Source organism: Balaenoptera physalus (genome assembly GCF_965194825.1).
Source record: "Balaenoptera physalus genome assembly, chromosome: 9".
Taxonomy (NCBI): Eukaryota; Metazoa; Chordata; class Mammalia; order Artiodactyla; family Balaenopteridae; genus Balaenoptera; species Balaenoptera physalus.
In genome coordinates, this window is record NC_138888.1 from 58,174,429 (window position 1) to 58,195,612 (window position 21,184).

General features: G+C 38.4%; 1 long non-coding RNA gene across 3 annotated transcripts in view; it reads right to left on the bottom strand.

The window, feature by feature from the left end:
- Nucleotides 1–21,184, bottom strand: part of LOC309667160 — a 384,581-nt gene that overhangs the window by 302,614 nt on the left and 60,783 nt on the right. For 2 of the 3 annotated variants that reach the window (XR_014267564.1, XR_014267565.1), the window contains exon 4: nt 1,054–1,110. The exons of the other annotated variant lie outside the window; for it this stretch is intronic. This is a non-coding gene — a long non-coding RNA (uncharacterized lncRNA). The remainder of the gene's footprint in view (nt 1–1,053; nt 1,111–21,184) is intronic. 3 annotated transcript variants of the gene reach the window in all.

Genomic DNA, 21,184 nt, shown 5'->3' on the forward strand with positions numbered 1-21,184 from the left:
CTACTTAGTGCACAGAGGAAATAAAATTACTAAATGATACCCACAAGATTTGGGGAAAAAAAAGAATGCTAGGCCCATTCTTATTCACTATAAACTATATTTAACATGAAATCCTCTACCCTTTGAGCTCCAAGTAAAATTGTCCCCAAATCCCCTCCCCTGATTCTACAGCCTATACAAGCCCAAATCCCTCCTGAGGTTTTCTGTGAACAAAATCATGCATCCTCTGCCTTCTCACAGGTAGAATCTCTTTCACTCCTCAGCAAATCAAATATGAAATTCAACAGCCATTCCATCCATTTCCACAAAAGCTACATCAAAGCACTAATGAGAGCTGAACACCTTCCTGAAGATCAGGGAACATGAGGAGGAATCACACAGCAATTTTAAGATTTTTACTAGACATTCCTTTCCCCAAGGACCCTTCAACCACCCTGTCACCAAGGGTCCTCTCTTGGCATTTCCCTGATGTAGCATACTTCTGTCATCTCTCTTCATACTAAAGAGCCACAGAACAAAAAATATATATATTTTCTCATCCCACAGAGAGCATCTCAGCCTCCTTTTCTAAAACTTTCTTTAATTCTCAGAGCCTTGGGGTCTTATCTTTTATGCCTAGAGCCCATTAAGATATCTTTAAGACAGGAGTCTTTACGTTGGAAGTTACTGAAAGCAACAAATTAGCTTAAGCCACAAAGGGAGATTTATTAGCTCATGTAACTGGGAAGTTGGGGGTGGATTCTAGGACTTAAGTGCCATTTAGACTTTCTCACTGAGTCTCTTGCTTTTCTCTGGATGCTGGCTCTATTCTCTCTTACCTGTCCATGTTGTAGGAGACTTGGCAACTGGCAGCTAGAGGTCATTTCATTAGACCTCACAATTCAAGAGGACCAAGAGACCCACTTCATCTGTTATTGCCATTCTTCAGAGGCAGAATGGCTCCTTACCCAAAGTTTGAATCAGGTGTCAAGACTGAGGAAACACACACACACACACACACACACACACACACACACACACACCATGAGAGTATGAAAAAGGCTTATTACTTACATAATGAGGCTTTCTGGAGAGAGTGGGGCAGACTTTCGACGCTGGTCAGAAAATGGCCTGAGAGAACAAAGAAAGCAGACTGGCTTGAGGCTTTTATTGTGATTAATAAGTGGGGCTAGAGTGAGGGTTCCCATGCTTGCGCAGGTGCTTGCCTGGTTTGAATCTCCCATCAGCACCCAAGGAGAAGCCCTGGCCTTGCTTATCATCTTGCCCAGATGTGAGGCAGAAGGGATGAGGAAGGGGTAGGCTGAAAAGCTTCTCAGCAGTCAAACACCAAAATATGGAGTCAGACTATTTATCACAATACCTCAACTTAAGACACATGTCCAACAATCAGAATTATCACTGCATCTGAAACGATACAATCCTATAATAGATCTTATGCTCACATGTGTGGCCATGGGGCCTGGCCATGGGGCCTGGCCATGGGGCCAAGATGCTGAAATTGGCAGCCCCACCAAATCCAGTGTAATGGGTGGTGAAAAAAGAGCAGATCCTCAAAGAAAAGATATATGCTCTTGCTAAAAAAAGTTGAGGTAGCAGTCTAAGCAGAAAAAATAAAATAAAATAAAAATTAAAATAATTCCATACCCCAATAAAGAGATTATAGAGCTACCTGATAAGATTTTTTAAAGTCCCCATCTTGTTATGTGTGATTGGTAGCACAAATAATCGGCAGAGTGCATAATACAATTGCACTGAAGTTTGGATCAGAATGAACTAGTTAGGAATGTAAAACCATTCACTAGCTCTGGGGACTTGGGCAAAAGTAAAATAAGAAAAGGAAAAAGGTAAAAAGGAGAAAATAAAGATTTTTAGAACATGCTTAGTAAGTGCCAAGTAACATGCTAACTGCTTTACATGGATTCTCATTTAATCTCCCATAAGAACCCTATGATTGGGATGCTGTTATAACTTCCACTTTATACATATGAAACTGAAAGTTTAAAAAGTTAAATAACTTCCTCAAGTCCTACTGCTAGGAAGTTTGGGTTCCTGAACTGAACTCAAGTGCAAAACCTGCATGATTAACCACCATGGCTTAACTTCTCTAACCCTTAGTTCATTCCCTTGTAAAATGAATAATGAATAAATTTAAAAAATAGCTCTGAAATCTTTGGTCCTCAGCAGTCCTTTAAATTTTAAAGAGCAACTTTAATTTAAAATTTTTTTATTGTATTATGTAAAATAGATTCCACCTCTTCTTCATCCTTATTGCCAGCTTCAGACTGGTTCCCAAAGATCTCACCTTCAAGCCCAAACACCTCTCAAAGTATTTTTTCAAATTAAGATAATTCCCTCCCTGAGAACTGTGCTTAAAATTTTTCTATCTCACGAAATTTATTTTTATCAAAATAAAAATGATAAAAAACAACAATGGCATTACTATTTCACTATCTCACAAGTGACAATGAAATCAATTTTTACCATGGGGTTCAGCAAAAATCAAGTAGTCAAAATTGCCCTTAAAAATCCATCCGAGCCCCCACTTGAGACCGCCATTTAATTTGTAATTTAGTAAGTCCAGCTCAGCCAGATATTCCCCCAGCAGTGAAGAATACCACTCTTTTTGATTGAGCCTGGTGGAATATTGGGCTTGTGTTTAAAAAGTCATGTATAAAAAATACATACCTTAGTCACTAAAATTACATTAAGCACAGCAAGAAACTCACAGCATGAGAGGTGTGAAGAAATTAAGATTAGTTGTAGTAAGAGTAGATTCAACGTGCCTTGGAATAAACATGAAAGAGATGAGATCGTATTGGCATTTGAGAAAGATTATTGTTTCAATGTGGAAAACAATTGAGAAGAAAGAGACCAGCAGGAAGACTATTACAGGACTACACATAGAAAGATACTGGTAGTGCAAACTCAGGTAGCAGCAGTAGGGGTGGAGAGAAGGAACTGATTCAAGTGTTCTTAAGGAGGTAGACGTAATACAACTTGGTATTTGATTGGATGTAGAGGTTTAAGGAAAGGAAAGAGTTGAGGAGGAAGACTGGATATTGAGATGATTTATGTATGACACTACCAACACAGAAAACACTGAAACAATTACTATTTATCATGTGGGATACTGCCCTTCCATTAAAGCAGCATGATTGCTCTTTAAATATCATGCTAATCTTTTAACCAATTAAATCCCCAGGTCATTTTTTTTTTTTACAAAAACTTCTGCCAAGCTAATGTCCCCCAATCCTTTATTTGGTACACAATTTTTTAACCTTCTGTTCCAGTATGTGGCAGTTCTCAATTTTGATGCTTTCATTGAAAATGTGTGAACTATAAATATGAGAAGCATGGTTAAATCTAGGGATACATTAAAAACTTTATAGTCAGTTCTTTTTTTCCCTTTACTAGCTATGAGGTAAGTCCAACTGTCATGTGGATGAGGGAATAGAAATGTCTACATGACTTCATGGGATAGAAACAAGACTCTGACTATGAGCTACAGGAAGATCAATTTTAGCTCTATATAAGGACAACCATTCTAGTATTTGTAGCTATTCAGAAATGGAATGAGAGAGTAAATGCTCTGTCTCTGATGGTGTTTAAGAGGATTCAAGCATTATTGGAAGAATTAGACCAGATGATCTTTCCAAAAGAAATAATGATGATGATGATGATGATGATAATTAACAATATTATACTGAAGCCAAAATATATGCTATCATTAAGGTGTGAAAAAAAGAAAGTGTTTGTTTACTATAATTTGAACTTATCTTGCTCTAGAGCTCAAATCTTGATGACGGCAGTAGAGAACATAGTTTCTTTCAGTTTAATAGAAATATCTTCTGTCAGGTTCTTAACCTCTTTCAAAAAGATTCACAGTTTTCTTCACTTTCCTAAGGTTATGTGTGGGGATACAGTTGAGCATAAGAATACACAGGGCAGCAGGGTAGGGAGCTGCTGCTTCTTGTGCTGTTCTCCCAATTCTCACTGGCCTATGTGAAGGCGTCCCCATTCCTGTCTGGATTCCAGGTGTCCACAGTAACCATCTACTGATACGTGGGTAACCCCTTCTGGCTTGGGGAGCCATTGTACTGAAGCCTGAAATCTATGGTTTCTGTCATATTCTCCTGTCATTCTGAAATTTTTTATTCTTGCCCTAGGCATCTTCATGTCCACCAGTTCTATCCTGGAACATATGGAAATTCTGGATACCCTACATGTCACATTCAATCTCAGGATGGCTTAAATAGCAATCTTAGAACCATCTAACTTGCACCTCCTTCCACTGATGCTACTTTATTGCTCCTGCACTATGTTGGATGCTACACTACACTAGAAAGAAAATTTCTCTGACAGGCTTGCAAACTTCCTAGGATACACATGAGAAAGTGAAGCATTAGTCTAAATTTTGGGATTCACACAAATATACCTGGCATTTTTTACCTGCCTCTCCCCATTCCCAGGGTTTCTCTCCCAGAGAAAAGAATGGTCAAGACCTTGCCTCTTATCCTTGCTCTTCTTATGACTTCTTTCTCTTTGGCTCTTTTTATCAGTCATCTATTGCCACAGTAATGCTGTGAACAAATCATTTCAATAACTAAGTGGCTTAAAACAACCACCATATGTTTTCATTCATGCATCTGTGGGCTAAGAGTTGGGGATTGCTGAACCTAGGCAGGCTTGGTTGGCTTAGCTCCAAGCTGAAGATTAGATCCAAATCACCATCTCCTGTTTCTCATCCTCATTGGCCCAGTAGACTACTCAGGTCACATTATTCTCATGACCAGAGGTTGCAAGAGCTCAAGCCCAACCACAGGGACACAGTTCAAACTTGTGCTTATGCCATATCGGTTGGCCTTTGCATCAGTCAAAGTACTTTCCACCTACTGTGAGGCCAAATCAAGTCACATGACCAAATCCAACATGAATGAGGTAGTGATGTAAACTCCATCCATGGTGGTGAGGAAAAGGTATGTGAATATATGTGAACAATAATCTAATAGACTACACTCCTCCTTCCAGCACCAGAAGAGTTCTCTATTTCCTCTTTCTGCCAGAAAGAGACAGAAAGAGAACAAATCATGTAACATTGACCCTCCCATTTACTGTCCCATGGAATAATCCCACTAGATTATTGAGAAGAAAAAAAAATTGGGTAATATTTCAAATATAATATCCCCAAAGCAATTGCTAATATCAGTTGGTCCAGGTCTTTGGTAAGCCCTTTACTACTTCAGATTATTTAATTATTACCACAACCTAGTGTAACAATTTGTTAGTCTTTATTTTACAACTATGGACCATGATAAAGTTCAGAAACTTGACCAAGGTTATCCAGATAAGTGAAAGAGACAAACCTCAAACCAAATTCTATATGACTCAGTAATTTACTACCAGCAAGAATTCAAGTTCAGCAGGGAAAGCTAGCAAAATACTTTGTAAACCCTGCAAGTATACCTGTAAGAGAACTCTAAGTTTGTTAGACTTGAATAGCTAAATCTTTTTTTCTTTTTTTTTAAATTTTTATTTATTTATTTATTTATTTATGGCTGTGCTGGGTCTTCGTTTCTGTGCGAGGGCTTTCTCCAGTTGTGGCAAGTGGGGGCCACTCTTCATTGCAGTGCGCGGGCCTCTCACTATCGCGGCCTCCCTTGTTGCAGAGCATAGGCTCCAGACGCGCAGGCTCAGTGATTGTGGCTCACGGGCCCAGCTGCTCTGCGGCATGTGGGATCTTCCGGGACCAGGGCCTGAACCCGTGTTCCCTGCATTGGCAGGCGGACTCTCAACCACTGCGCCACCAGGGAAGCCCCTGAATAGCTAAATCTTAACATTTCTTATAGACTTATTGTTTCAATGTCTATCCATTCATCATATTGTCTTAGTGGTCATCAGAATGCCAGTAATTTGTTTTGCATAGTGACCTCATATTTTGCTCAAAAATTCATGGTTCACAAGTCAGAAACTAGGACACTTTTTTATTTAGCATCATCTAGTCTCCAGATATCAGGCATTGCTATCTGTCATGGTAACTTTATATCTTAATTTAGGAAAATCAATAGGAGCAATAGGGGCAGAAGTTCTGGCAGTAACAGAGATCAGGAATCAAAATGTACTTGTGTGAAACAAATAACAAAAGGGCTACCTGCAAGACACACACACAAACCATAAAATACCGGAAGCCCCCAAATCAGCCACCATAAGTTATTACCATCACAAGGTGTGAAATCAGTAATGACAACAGCAATGATTCAAGTTAATTGAATTCTGAGCTCTCTTATTGTTATCTTCACACCCCAATAGGTGCTCAGGCCTCTTTCTCTGACTGAAATCATCTGTATAATACTTTCCACTCTCTCCTTTAATGTGCATAATACGTAAGAAATAAAACCAAATCTCTCTTTCTCTAAGCAGTTCACAAAATGATTGAATGAGTCTTGTGCCCTTTGCTCACTTTTTCTACAAAACCATCATCCTCAGTTTAAAATAATAGTATTTTTCGTGTTATGTACTAGACATTGACCGGTGAATGAGAGAAACAGGTCATTGCTTTGCACAGTTCATATTCTGGAAAAGAAATATATGCAATAAACAAATGAAAGATAGTTTCATGTGGTGATAATTGCTATATCTTATGTGATGATGGTTGAGAAGGGAGGAGGAACTTTAGATTGCATAGAAAGAAAGATGTTCTATGAATGAATATCCACCAAGATAGCCAATATTCTTCTGGGGTAAGAAATGACCCCAAAATCTCAGCAGGGTTGAGAAATCTCTGCTCCAAGTCAGAACAACCCTCCAGGGTAACTGATATTTTTACAGTGATTCAACAACACAGGCTAGTGGGGTCTCAACTTTCCTAACTGCACCATCTGAAAGAGCCCATTTCTTCACTTGATATGACAGGGAAACAAAGACTGGAAAGCAGCACAGTCAATGGCTTTTCACTGTCACCCTCCTTTACAGCCCATTGGCCAGAACCAGTCACCGAGCCCTGCCCAATGCCAACCATCACTGGTACTCTACCCTCAAGATGTACCCTTTAACTTGGTACTCAAGGACCATCTTGACCTATGAACCGCCTTGTTTATATCCCCAACCTCTGCCCTTCCTAAAGCAGAGTGGGGCATGTTCACATAACATTTACTTCCAATTCCTGAAAAATTCTTCCTGTCACCATTCACCTCCCTTGCTTTTCTCTGGGATAATCTTTATTTGTGTTTCATAACCCAGCATGCTTGTCCTCTCCTCTGGAGAATCTTCTGTGACTCCCCCTAGCTGGGTTAGTGTCCTTGTCTGTGCTCCTCCTACCCTACACTCACCTCTGTATTTGTCACTTTATTACTCATTTCTCTCCCTGACTTTCTACCAGACTGAAAATTTATGATGAGCTTAACTGTGTCCTCCTAATTATTATACCCCAACATAGTTTCCTAAAAACATAGGAGTTAGGGGCTTCCCTGGTGGCGCAGTGGTTGAGAATCTGCCTGCCAATGCAGGGGACATGGGTTCGAGTCCTGGTCTGGGAAGATCCCACATGCCGCAGAGCAACTAGGCCCGTGAGCCACAATTACTGAGCCTGCGTATCTGGAGCCTGTGCTCCGCAACAAGAGAGGCCTCGATAATGAGGACCGCGCACCACGATGAAGAGTGGCCCCCACTTGCCACAACTAGAGAAAGCCCTCGCACAGAAACGAAGACCCAACACAGCCATAAATAAATAAATAAATAAATAAAAATTAAACTTAAAAAAAAAATAGGAGTTAGTTGAATAGTTGTTGAAGGAAAAAAATGGGGAGAAAAATAGAAACTAGAGGAAAGATGCTGGATTGTTAAAAGTGTAGTTGATTCACAATATAGTCTCATTCACACACACACACAAAAAATAGAGAGAATCATGAGAATAAGCATGTTTGATTCAAGAAAGAGAACCGGAATTTTTTGTGAGAGTCTATCATATACTAAGTACCAAGCCAGAAGTATTATGGATGTTCAGTTAAGGTTTGAACATAATGAATTTGAGATGCTATTAGAATAATCATTAGAACATGTCCAAAAGATAGTTGAGATTGAAGTCCAGTTGTCATGAATAAAGACATGTAGACTTGAGACTCATCCACAGGTGATAATGGGATCCATCCAGTGTGGATCCCTGAATCTCAAACTCTGTGATAGAAATAAAGTCTGGTCAAGTCAATAGCCCGCAAGCATTGGGGGAAGGAGCAGTTATACAGATATGGAGTATAATGGTATATTTGGTATATACCAAACGGAGCAGTTATACAGATGTGGAGTATTATGGTATACTTCTAGTGATAATTTCCAAATGTATTAAATAAAGGAAGGAGCCAGGAGAAGAGCAAGAGAAGAGGGAAAGCCAATAGGAATAAATGTAAACTAGTTATTACTTGCTTAATGATGAAAGAAAAATTTTTCAATTTACAATTAGCCACTGGGAATTCTCTGAAAAAAAATTGTTTTATTTACCAGCTGAAATGCCATTTGCATCTGATTTTACTTCTCATATCATTAATCTTTGATGCAAGAACTAGTTAATTGTCCACACAAATCTGGGAAATGCCACATATTGGCTGGGGCTGCCTGACTGCCAAAGAATCATGTGGGACTGAAACAGTCAGTTCAATATATATTTTTTAGCTCATGACGACAAGTTCTTGAGATCAGTGTTTGAAACCTTCCTTTTTCACGCCATTTGTGGAGTTATGTAGATAGACTGTAGTAAACTGGAAGCAAGAAATCTTTTGTCCATGCCAGCCCAACTCCAGTCCTGTAAATATTGCTATAATGGAGTTGCCCTTTGAGCCTCTTTGACTTTGATATCACTCATCCAGAATTTGTAATACATTTAATCATTCTGGATGAAGTTTTTTTTCCCTAAAACCTAAAAACTCTCTTTTTCATTTCTAGAAAGAATCTAACCAGATTATTTTTGAAGAGCATTCTGCAGAGTAAATATTCAGGTTTTTTTAAAAAGTGTTAAACTCAGGAATAAGCAAAGTTGAACAGCTTTATTTCCTATGAAATTTCTAAGATTTTTTAATACATCAGTGCCGATTGTGATTTTCTTAAAGGCAGATATACTATGACATGCTGCCAAAAGTTATTTGACCTTGGAACACTTTTTCCTGGAACACATTTTGGGAAATATTAACCTACCTTAAAGCATGCCAGCGTAGATTTCATTTATTTTGAGAGCGTCTACTACGTGACAGGCATTGTGCTAGCATAGTCTAAGGAAGCAGACCTAATTTCTGTCTGGGTAAGACAGACATTAAGTTATAATTAATTTAAAAATTCTGAGTGTGCAAATCACTGAGAGAAAAATGCAGGGAAATCTAACCTTGCCTGGGAGGTTAAGGAAGGCTTCTCTGTGAAATATAGCTTAAGTTAAGGCCTGCAAAATGTGTGTGAGTGAGTTAAATGAAGAGAGGCAACAGAGTATTCTAGGTAGAGGAAACAGCAAATGCAATGGCTCTGAGGCAGGAGAAAGTACAGCCAATCCGAACAATTGTTAACAATACAGCAGAGCTGAAGTGCAGGAGACACCCCCTCGTGGAGCATAATTTTTAGTTGGTAAGAAAGACATGCTCTATACTTTACCCTTCTAATTCCAAACCATGAGGAATCACCTTTTCCAGCAAATGATGAACTAGTTATTCAGGACGGATACACCACTGAGAATAACCTGAAGAGCAGGAAGAAGCATGAAAATCATCTCTGAAGACACTGGAGAGCTACCAAAGTAAACATCTAAGGGAATGCAATTCCAAAAATAAGGGAAGCTTGGAGAGGTGAAGCAAATGTTGGGAACCTCTCTTCACCTGAAGGCATTAGTCAGCTTGGAAGCTTCAGCTGAAAGCTTGAGAAGCTTAGCAGGGCAGTCAGCAGTTTTACAGAGTTTGGGTGACAAAAATGATGTCCAGGGTGTACCAAGGAGAAGGAACAGTTTAAAACACTGAAGGTCTTCATTTGAGAAAACCAAAAGACTACAACCTATGTCTGAAGTGAGTATTCACAAAGGCTAAATCTCAGCTTCAAATCAGCTCAATCTCTATTTAGATAAAAGTGGTCCACCATACCATAACTGTGCAACAGAAACAAAAGTAAATTCCCTCAGGAGGAAGAGATCATCATTCCAAGCCTCAAATTATCTCTACAAATGGTAATTCACAATGGAAGGCACTAAAGGTCAGAAGAAAACACCGGACTAAAGAAGAAAAAGGAAGAGGACTTCCCTTGTAGCGCAGTGGTTAAGAATCCACCTGCCAATGCAGGGGACACGGATTCGAGCTCTGGTTCGGGAAGATCCCACATGCCGCGGAACAACTAAGCCCGTGTGCCACAACTACTGAGCCTGCACTCTAGAGCCCACAAGCCACAAATACTGAGCCTGCATGCCACAACTACTGAAGCCAGTGTGCCTAGAGCCCATGCTCCACAACAAGAGAAGCCACCGCAATGAGAAGCCTGCACACCGCAACGAAGAGTTAGCCCTCACTCGCCACAACTAGAGGAAGTCTGTGAGCAGCAACAAAAGCCCAATGCAGATAAAAATAAATGAATAAATAAATTTTAAAAAAAGAAGAAAAAGGAAACAAATATGGAACACTGCTTAAGAAACATTTGTGGTTTGGTAAAACCTTGGCTAACTTATCTTGAAGTTCCAGCACAAAAGGAGTGAGAAAGGGAGCAAAAGGTCCCATTTCAACAGCTAATGACCAATAACTTTCTAAAACTAATGAAAAACTACTAAGCCACAGATATAAGATGCACTGAATTCCCAAGCAGAATAAATGAAAGGCACATCTAGACATATTGTATCATAGCAAAATGGTAGAAAATAAAAGACATATATCCAATCTTAAAAACAGCAAGAGAGAACAGGACACATTACCTCCAAAGAATCAACAATAAGATTGAAAGCTGACTTTTCAACAAAAAAAGTAGAAGCCAAAATATACTTCAAAATATTGAAAGAAAAGAACTGCCAAACTAGAATTCTATATCCAGACAAATATTTACTCAAAAATAAAGGTGAAATAAACATATGTTCAAATAAATAAAAGCTGAGGGACTTACACTCCAGTAGATTTATACTAAAAAGATACCAACATTGGATTTTCAGACAGAAGAATAATAATCATAGGTGGAAGCATGGAAATGACAAAAGGAAAAAAGGAATGAGGACTAATGGAAAGGATAAGTATATAGGTAAAACTGAATAAAACTTGATTGTTTTAAACAAAAATTAAGTCTTGAGGTCAACTCTCTCTATATACATATATACGTAGAGAGAGAGAGAGGATAAAAAAACAGAGGAAAAAACAGCACAAAAGTTTGAGGGAGGCTAAATATAAATAAAATGTTCTAAATTTCTTGCATTGCCCAAGAAGTAATAAAACAGTACATTTACACAACACTTTATAAGTCAAGGATGCATGTCACAGGATGTATGGTAACTAAAGAAAAATAAAAGAATAGATAACTAACAATTGACAAGGAAATATGGAATTAAAATTCTTCTTTTTTAACTTTAAATTTTTTATACAATTTTTAAAGGTTACGCTCTACTTACAGTTATTACAAAATATTGGCTATATTCCCTGTGCTGTATAATACATCCTTGTAGCCTATCTTACACCCAATAATTTGTACCTCCCACTACCCTACCTCTACTCATTGGTAACCACTAGTTTGTTCTCTGATTCTGTTTCTTTGTTGTTATATTCACTAGTTTGTTGTATTTTTTAGATCCCATATATAAGTGATATCAAACAGTATTTGTCTTTCTTTGACAATTTCACTTAGCATAACGCTCTCCAAGTCCATCCATGTTGCTGCAAATGGCAAAATTTCATTCCTTTAGATGGCTAAGTAGTATTTCATTGTATATATACCACATCTTCTTGATCCATTCACCTGCTGATGGACACTTACGTTGCTTCCATATCTTGGCAATTGTAAATAATGATGCTATGAACTTCAGGGTACACATATCTTTTCGAATTAGTGTTTTGGGGATTTTTTGGATATACACCCAGGAGTGGAATTGCTGGATCATATGGTAGTTCTATTTATAGGCTTTGGAGAAACCTCCATACTGTTTTCCACAGTGGCTGCACCAATTTACATTCCCACCAACAACGTACGAGGGTTCCCTTTTCTCCACATTCTCGCCAGCATTTATTTGTGTTCTTTTCGAAGACAGCCATCTTAACAGATGTGAGGTGATATCTCATGGTTTTGTAAATTAAAATTCTTAATTGAATTTCTGATTCTACCATAACGGATTAGGTAAGGAACTTGCCCTACCACCATAATCAACTAGAAAACTGGACAAATGATAGGAAACGGCTGTTTTAAGACACAGGAATAAAGGCAGCAGATGACTGTGATCCCAAAGAAAAGCAAAACAAGTGAGGTAGGACCTACTACTGCCAAGGCTTTCCAGATGGAGTTATTTTCAAGAATACAACACAGGAAGGGTTTAACCAAACAGAGCATGGATGTCTTGCCGACTTAAGGAACTAGAAAACAGAGTGTGCAGAGACTGAAGTGGCTGCAATTTGTGGGACAAACTACCATTAAGAAGGAAGATATGCAGAAAAAGAGACCCAGATCTGCATAGGGATCTCTTGAGTCAGCTGCTAACAATAAGCTGCGCGTGGATAGACTCGACAATGACAGGCAAAAAGCTATCAAGATCCATCTGAACAATCCTAAGGCTCATGTAGGACTAGGAGACATTCTAATTCCAACCAGTCAGTGTGAAGAAGCTTTTATTCATTCATTTATTTTTGGCCACACTGCAGGGCATGTGGGATCTTAGTTCCCCAACCAGGGATCAACCTGTGCCCCCTGCAGTGGAAGCATGGAGTCTTAACCACTGGACCACCAGGGAAGTCCCAGAAGAAGTTTTTTAAATATCCAAAGCATTCAGTAAGATCCCAGATGGGACATGTCTCAGCAATAGAGCTAAACTGACCCTAGAATAAAGGCTACTTTATCTACTCTCTTTTTTTAAAAAAAGATGAAAAAAAATGGGGGGAGGAGAGGAGAGGAAACCTTGAAAGAATCAAGTTGATCCACAAAGCTCAACACAAGAAGAGAAGGCTTACATAAAAAGAAACGAAATTGAGTTATTTGTAGCAAGGTGGATGGACCTAGAGACTGTCATACAGAGTGAAGTAAGTCAGAAAGAAAAACAAATACCGTATGCTAACACATATATATGGAATCTAAAAAAAAAAAAAAAAAATGGTTCTGAAGAACCTAGGGGCAGGACAGGAATAAAGATGCAGATGTACAGAATGGACCTGAGGACACGGGGAGGGGGAAGGGTAAACTGGGACGAAGTGAGAGAGTGACATGGACATATATACACTACCAAATGTAAAATATATAGCTAGTGGGAAGCAGCTGCATAGCACAGGGAGATCAGCTCAGTGCTTTGTGACCACCTAGAGGGGTGGGATATGGAGGGTGGGAGGGAGACGCAAGAGGGAAGAGATATGGGGATATATGTATATGTATAGCTGATTCACTTTGTTATACAGCAGAAACTAACACACCATTGTGAAGCAATTATACTCCAATAAAGATGTTAAAAAAAAAAAAAAGAAGAGAAGGCATGAATCCCACTCAGTCATGGCAACACTAAGGCCCTCTGCTGGACATGCACTGTAGGTCCTTCTTCTAGGACAAGGTAAGAACAATACTATTGGTGGGAAAAGAAAAATAAAGAGATAGCTTAGAGCATCACTGTCCAATAGAATTTTTAAAAAATTTTCTTTTATTTATTTTTTTATACAGCAGGTTCTTATTAGTCATCAATTTTATACACATCAGTGTATACATGTCAATCCCAATCGCCCAATTCAGCACACCACCACCACCACCCCCCTGCTGCTCTCCCCCCCTTGGTGTCCATACGTTTGTTCTCTACGTCTGTGTCTCAGTTTCTGCCCTGCAAACCGGTTCATCTGTACCATTTTTCTAGGTTCCACATATATGCATTAATATGCGATATTTGTTTTTCTCTTTCTGACTTACTTCACTCTGTATGACAGTCTCTAAATTCATCCACGTCTCTACAAATGATCCAATTTCGTTCCTTTTTATGGCTGAGTAATATTCCATTGTATATATGTACCACAACTTCTTTATCCATTCGTCTGTCGATGGGCATTTAGGTTGCTTCCATGACCTGGCTATTGTAAATAGTGCTGCAATAAACATTGGGGTGCATGTGTCTTTTTGAATTACAGTTTTCTCTGGGTATATGCCCAGTAGTGGGATTGCTGGGTCATATGGTAATTCTTGCCCACTAGAATTTAATGCATGCTACATAGATAATTTAAATTGTCAAGTAGCCACATTTTTAAAGATGGATAAGATTAATTTTAATGTCTATTTTATTTAACTTGATATATCTAAAATATTATCATTTCAGTGAGTAACTAGTGGAAAATAAATTATTATTGAGATATTTTACATTTTTTTCATGCAAAGACTTTGAAATACAGTGTGTATTTTATGCTTTCAGCAATCTCAATTCAGACTTGCCTCATTTCAAGTGCTTTACAGCCATATGTGGCTGGTGGCTACCGCAGGGAACAGCACAGGCCTAAAGCTAGGGAGTCTGGCTTTGTCAGTTATGTATAAGAGTCGTCTAGGAAAGCCAGCATCTCGGGACCTTGAGCTAATAAGAAGTTGCAGCCCCTCCAGCTGGAGATAGGAAGTCATCATTCCCTTAGGAAAGTAACCATAGAAGCTGAGTTTGGGTGCAGCCCCTTGTGATCCTCCAGGGTTATTTTTGGACAATTCTGTTTGTCACACCACAGAATGATATTGTTAATATCCAAAATATTTAATTAATGTGTCTGCCTCCTGTCATTAAAATAACGTACCTCTTCCAAAAGCTTAATTAGACCATGAGATAAATAGGAGTGACCCACTACAAGAATGTTCAATCCTTCAGAGTCATTGACTGCCAGATGTCAGCAAGGAGAATCATATGCAAACTGATAAAGATCATTTCCATAATAGACCAATCATATTTAATAAAGCCATGCCGTTTACTAGAAATAATCCATCTACTTTACTACTACAGACAGCAGCAAAACAGTAGTCTATCTACAAACTATAAATAGACAATGAAATGGAGTAGCTCCTGGGTATAAAACTGCTTGTTGGGAAAGCCCACTAGTCCCATAGGGTATGCTGGTATGTATATCTAGACCTTATACATGTAGGAAACCATGTCACTTGTTTATGATTATAGATTTTTCATGTTACTCAGTGACATAAAATACCTAGTTTTCCCACATATTTTGCACAGTATAAAAACAATGTAATTCATAGATCTGAGTCACAAAAGGGAAATAGGTCTCCTTTGGCCTTTTAAACAGTATTTGGCCACGTTTCAGCTAAAAGCCATAAAACTAGAAATACTCAGAAGGCTTGTTTGGGGGGAGTACAAGGTAGATTTTGTCTGGTTCAGTGATGAGAAGGTCCTGAAGACCTCATATGGTTGAGTCTCACCTGGCAAACGTACTTAGTCTCTGAATATCTCGTTTCAGTTTAACTTTCAGGCCTTCTCTGGTAACTTTCAGATTCCTTGCTTCTGGAATCTGTCTATTTTAGGAGTGGGTAAAAAAACAAAACAGTGTATATTTTTTTAAGGGACATCTGAAACCTCTCCTGTGACTCTCACAGGATTCTTCCCTGTAGCCAAGATTCTCAGCTGGAGTCTGTGGCAAACGCGCCATTCTAAATGACTTCCCTGTTGGGAAACTCAGGCAGCTGAAAACCTGAGCACACCCCCAAATAGAACTATGTAACTCTGAGCTGGGGACTTGATATCCTTTTAGAATAAACCCATTGAGGGAATTTCTGCAAGGCTATTAACCACAATGACAACAACAGTACTGATATCCAATCTCTCTTTTTTAAAATATTTATTTATTTATTTTGGCTGCGCCGGGTCTTAGCTGTGGCATGTGGGATTTTCAGTTGCGGCATGCGAACTCTTAGTTGCGGCATGCGTGTGGGATCTAGTTCCCCAACCAGGGATTGAACTTGGGCCCCCTGCATTGGGAGCGCAGAGTCTTACCCACTGGATCACCAGGGAAGTCCCTATCCAATATCTCTTGAATGCTTATTACATGCAGGCGTCAAGCTAAGCATGTCACATGGTCCCCTAATTCTATTTGTACAACAATTTTTGAAGGAGGTCCTCTGATTTTCCCCTGAGGGAATATTAGGGAGAAAAGTAAACTATCCAAACTCACCCTGCTAGTAATGGTGGAGCTGGGGTTTGAACCCAGACAGTCTAATTTCAGATTTCATGCAGTTCCTGCTGCATATACTGACTCTCACTTGTGAGGGAGCTAAATCCACTTACAGTTCAAAATCAATTCAGACTCAACCAATAACCCTATCTGCACCCCATTCTGGATCTAAAACTCAGCTAAGTATCCCTCTTCTTTGTTTTCTGAAAACACGTTTTCATTCCCTATTCCCCATCTTTGCATTATTTAAATTATCAATTTCTCAGTGTCTCCCGCTAGACTTAAATTTCTTTAAGGCAATAGTTTTAAGCTGGAAGTGATTCTGCCCCCCAGGGCACACTTGGCAATGTCTGGGGACACTTTTGCTTGTCACTATTGGCGGAGGGGTTCTACTGGCATTTAGTGAGTAAAGGCCTGTGATGCTGCTAAACATTTAACATGCACAGGACAGCCTCCCACTAGAAAGAAATATCCAGCCCAAAATGCCAATAGTGTTGAGGTTGAGAACCCTTCTGTAAGGCAAGACCAACTATATGTTATTAATCTTTGTATTCAGCACCCAATATAATATCTGATATATAATAGGTGCTTCTTGAACAGGACTCAACTGATATTGTAGGTTAGAAAATTATGCTCCATTTTCTATTCATTTGAAAATGACTTCCCTAAACTTCTCAGGATGAGTTGGCCCTCCATTCTCCACAAGCTATTATTACCTTAAGTCACCTACCAGGCTGAAGAAAAATCTCTCTGTTTTTACATACGTGTTAGATGGTAACGTCCTATCAGTTTTAGATATCTTAGCATCTCGGTCCCTGCTTCTACAAAGCAGTTTTTAAAGATACTAAAAAAGACTATGTAGAGAAAGACTTACCGTAATTAGGTGACATGTTGGCATCTGCCTCCCCAGAATGCGTAGCCCAATCTGAGTCCCAAATTCTACAGGGCACGCAGCCACAAGGGGACCACAAGGAGTCAGCAGAAGGCAAAATCATCTGGGTGGGATGAAGGCTGGCCCTGTTGTGCATTACTCTTTTTTATTTTCTGTTTTTCTATTATGTAACCTGTAATCTCCCATTATATATAAGCTGTAACAGCTGGCCTTACTCAAGTTTCTCTCAAACTTACATTGCTCTCCATTGAGGTTGTGATTTTATTTCTATCTGTTTTTCACAGGTCTGAAAAAGCATGTCGCCGAAACTGGCGTCAGGACATTCTGCAGTCGGGACTTTCTTGCTTTTCTTGCAGAGGTAGCAGAGTATAAGCAAGCATTCCCATGAGAACTCGCTACAGAAAAAGCTGATTTTTCTCATTGGAAACAGGTGAAATAGGACAAAGGGCCATAATGGGTAGCTCCTATTCAAGAGCAAGGAAGTGTTTCTTACAAAAGGCATTGAAAAGTGTCTGTTAAATCTCATTGGGTTATTAATATAACCTACTCAGACTCTTTTCATCAATGTTTTGTTTGATAGCAGTCTAATATTCTAATATTGGTAGATAATGGTAATTTCATGTCCCTCTTATTTTTGATGAATTATGACTTAGCTTAATATCTTTCCTTAGCTTAATATCTCAGTCTTTCTTAGGCTGCCCAGTCCTCCTTTCTGGTCTAAGATTTAATTACGTTGCTACTCTGGTGTTTTTAAAGCACTAGATAAATAATCATCTGTCATTAGATCATTCTTTACAGAGAAGGAAATGCCATTAAAACTCCCACTTTTAGCTATGACAAAGTAACTACTGGCAGGTCAAAACTCACACCAAAAACAACCAGAAAAGCTGAAGAAAGTACAAAACAAAACAAAAAGATTTTGGAGGTACTGGAGAGCTTCAAAACAGCCAGAATTTGAGGGGTCAAGCACTCAAAGAAACAAGACGCTTATTGGAATGAGCTCGACACCTGTGTGCCAGTTTTCCCCTTTGGGGTATTTTTCAAATCTTTAGGCCTCTGGAGCAAGAAATATGAGGCTGGTCAGTAAAGAAGTAGAAATTAGCTGGTAAGTAGCACTTTGTGTGGCTGTAAGAAGCTGTGGGAATAAAACCTGAGTTCCTGCCTGACAAGGAAGCCAGGACTTGAGGGACCAAGAACTTGTATTGAGGAAAGGATAATGTTTAATAAATGATACTGGGACTGTAGCAAACCTACACGAGAAAAACAAGAGAGAGAGAGAGAATCTTGACCTTTATTTTATGTCATACCATTTAAAAAATCCCTTCCAGATGTATTTTAGGTTTAAATGTAAAATTTAAAATCAAAAGCTTCTAAAAGATAACATAGGAAACTACATTAAGGATGGAAAAAAGAATTTTAAGCACCTCAAAGGCACTAACTATAAAAGAAAAGATTAATCAGTTGGACTACATTAAAATTAAGAACTTCTGTTTTTTTCAAAAGACACCTTTAACAGAGTGAAAAAGGTAAGTCACAGGGTAAAAGAAATGATTTTCAATTCATATATTCAACAAAGGACTTGTATCTAGAAAATATAAACAGCTCCTACAAATCAGTAAGAAAAAAATAGACAACCCAACTGAAAAAATGAACAAAAGACTTACACAGGCACCCGATAGCAAGATGATATCAAATGGACAATAAACATGAATATGTATCAAAATCATTACTTATCATGGAAATGCAAAGTAAAACTACAGTAACACAATAATGGCTAATAATATTTTAAAAGAATAGCACCAATTGTTCACGAGATTGTGAATAACTCAAACTCTTACACACTGTTCTAAAAATGGGAATTGGTGCATCCACTGTTTGGCAATATATGCTAACATTAAATATATTCATAACATGACCAAGCACTTCTACTCCTATGTATACACACTATAGAGATGCAAAAATATGTTCATCAAATGACACTCATGATAACATTCATTGTAACACTATTTGTAATACTCCCAAACAGGAAACAACACAAAGGCCTTTTAACAGTAGAATTGATTAATAAATCATAGTATATTCAGACAAGGTGATATTAAATAAGAATGAAATACTGTAATATTAATAGTTATAGCAATAAGAATGAAATACACACAGCAACACTGATAATCTTAATGAAGGAAAGAAAGCAGATACAAGGGAATACAGACTATGCAACTTCATTTATTTAAAGTTTAAACACATATAGAATTAGTTGGTGGCAAAGATGTCAAAACAGCAGTTGCCTTTGGGAGGGATGTTAGGGACTGGAAAGAGTATGAGAGAGGATTCTGGGCTGTTGGTAACATTCTGTTTCTTGACCTGAGTAGTAGTAGTGTACCCACTAATGAAAAAAGTTCACTGAGCTGTACACTTATGATGTGGGCACTCTTCCTCTGTATGTTATACTTTAGCACAAAGTTTACGCTCTAAAAATTCCGTTACAAATCATGACAAAACAATGTTCACTTCTTAGGAAAAGCCCATAGAGAAAGTATTATATGGTCAACTTGCGAAAAGAAATTCTGACCTCAATATATTATTTTTGATTAAGACAAAATCTTAATTTCTTCTACCACATATTTTCACCACTTGACATTACATTGTATACTAACTTATTTATTGCCTGTTCCCCCCTGCCTAGCATGTACTACGTGAAGGCAAAGAGTTTATCTATTTTATTCACTGCTGTATACTCAGCATCTAAAATAGTACATAAAAATCCCTTAATACATCTTCACTGAATGAATGAATGAATCAAACTCCTTATGGTCATAACTGGTCATTAATGCTTTTATTTAAATTTAATTTGAGTTTCACACACATGAAACCTTACAGAAAGCCTTCAATAATTCCAGGTCTTAAGCAACTTGCATGAGGTGGGCAATAAGTAAGATAACGCCTTAATCCACTTCATAGCTACAATGAAAACATGATAGGAAGAAGCCAGAAAGCATTATAAAGTATTCTTTTGGTTCAAGGGAGTTTCTTGCCAACCAGATTCTTCTCTACAAAATTTTTAGTTTTTTAAAGGGAGAAAATAGTTCTTCCTGTCATTTAGACAAGAAGAAGGAGGAAAATATAGCTCAATGACTACGGATGATGTAATGACTGGACTAGTGTCCAGAGTGATGTGACCATCTGCTGCTGACTGATATACATCCCTACCTAAACCACACTGGGAAGGTGAAGTAATGGTGAAAAACTAAATAAGAACAGCCCCTTTATGAAACAGGTGATACAAGCCCTTTCCTTACAGGCCAGTGGCCGCAGAGGATGTGACCTCTGGGCTCAGATAAGCAGCACAGAGAGGAAGCCAGAGAGCTCAGAGAAAGTCTATACAGCTATTTCATAAATTCAGTTAATACTTCATTTTTAAAGCTAATTTTAAAGAAAATTAGTAAGTCTCCAAAAAGATTTCCAAAAGATCACTAGTTTATATTTTTTAAATTACCAAATTGTGGAGGGCTGATGTCCAGTAAGCCTCTACATGACAGAGACATGTACCCTCCCTACCCAGCAGAGAGGAAATGGGAGTGTTACATGGCAAATTCCCTAAATAAGGGTGGTTTGAGGGATGTCCGTGATCAAGATTGAGTTTGAAGGATATCCTTCACTACCCAAGTAGAGTAAAACCTGACACACCAATCTGCTTCATTTGAACCCTGAGTCCATGCAGTTTGGGTTTGGTCTTTCTTCATAGCATAAATATGGCTCAAAGTCAGTACTGAAAATTTTATTGGAAAAAGAAAACAGAAATTTTATTGGGTCAGTAGACACTGCTAAGAATTCAGAATTAAAACTAATACTAGAACCTGTTAGAGGCTTCCTTTTTTTAAATGCAGGCTCACGGAAAACATACCCTAGGTAGGTTATTAAAGCTCTAAACTGAAATATCTTTTTTTCCAAAGAACTTAAAATGTTAATGAAATGTCAT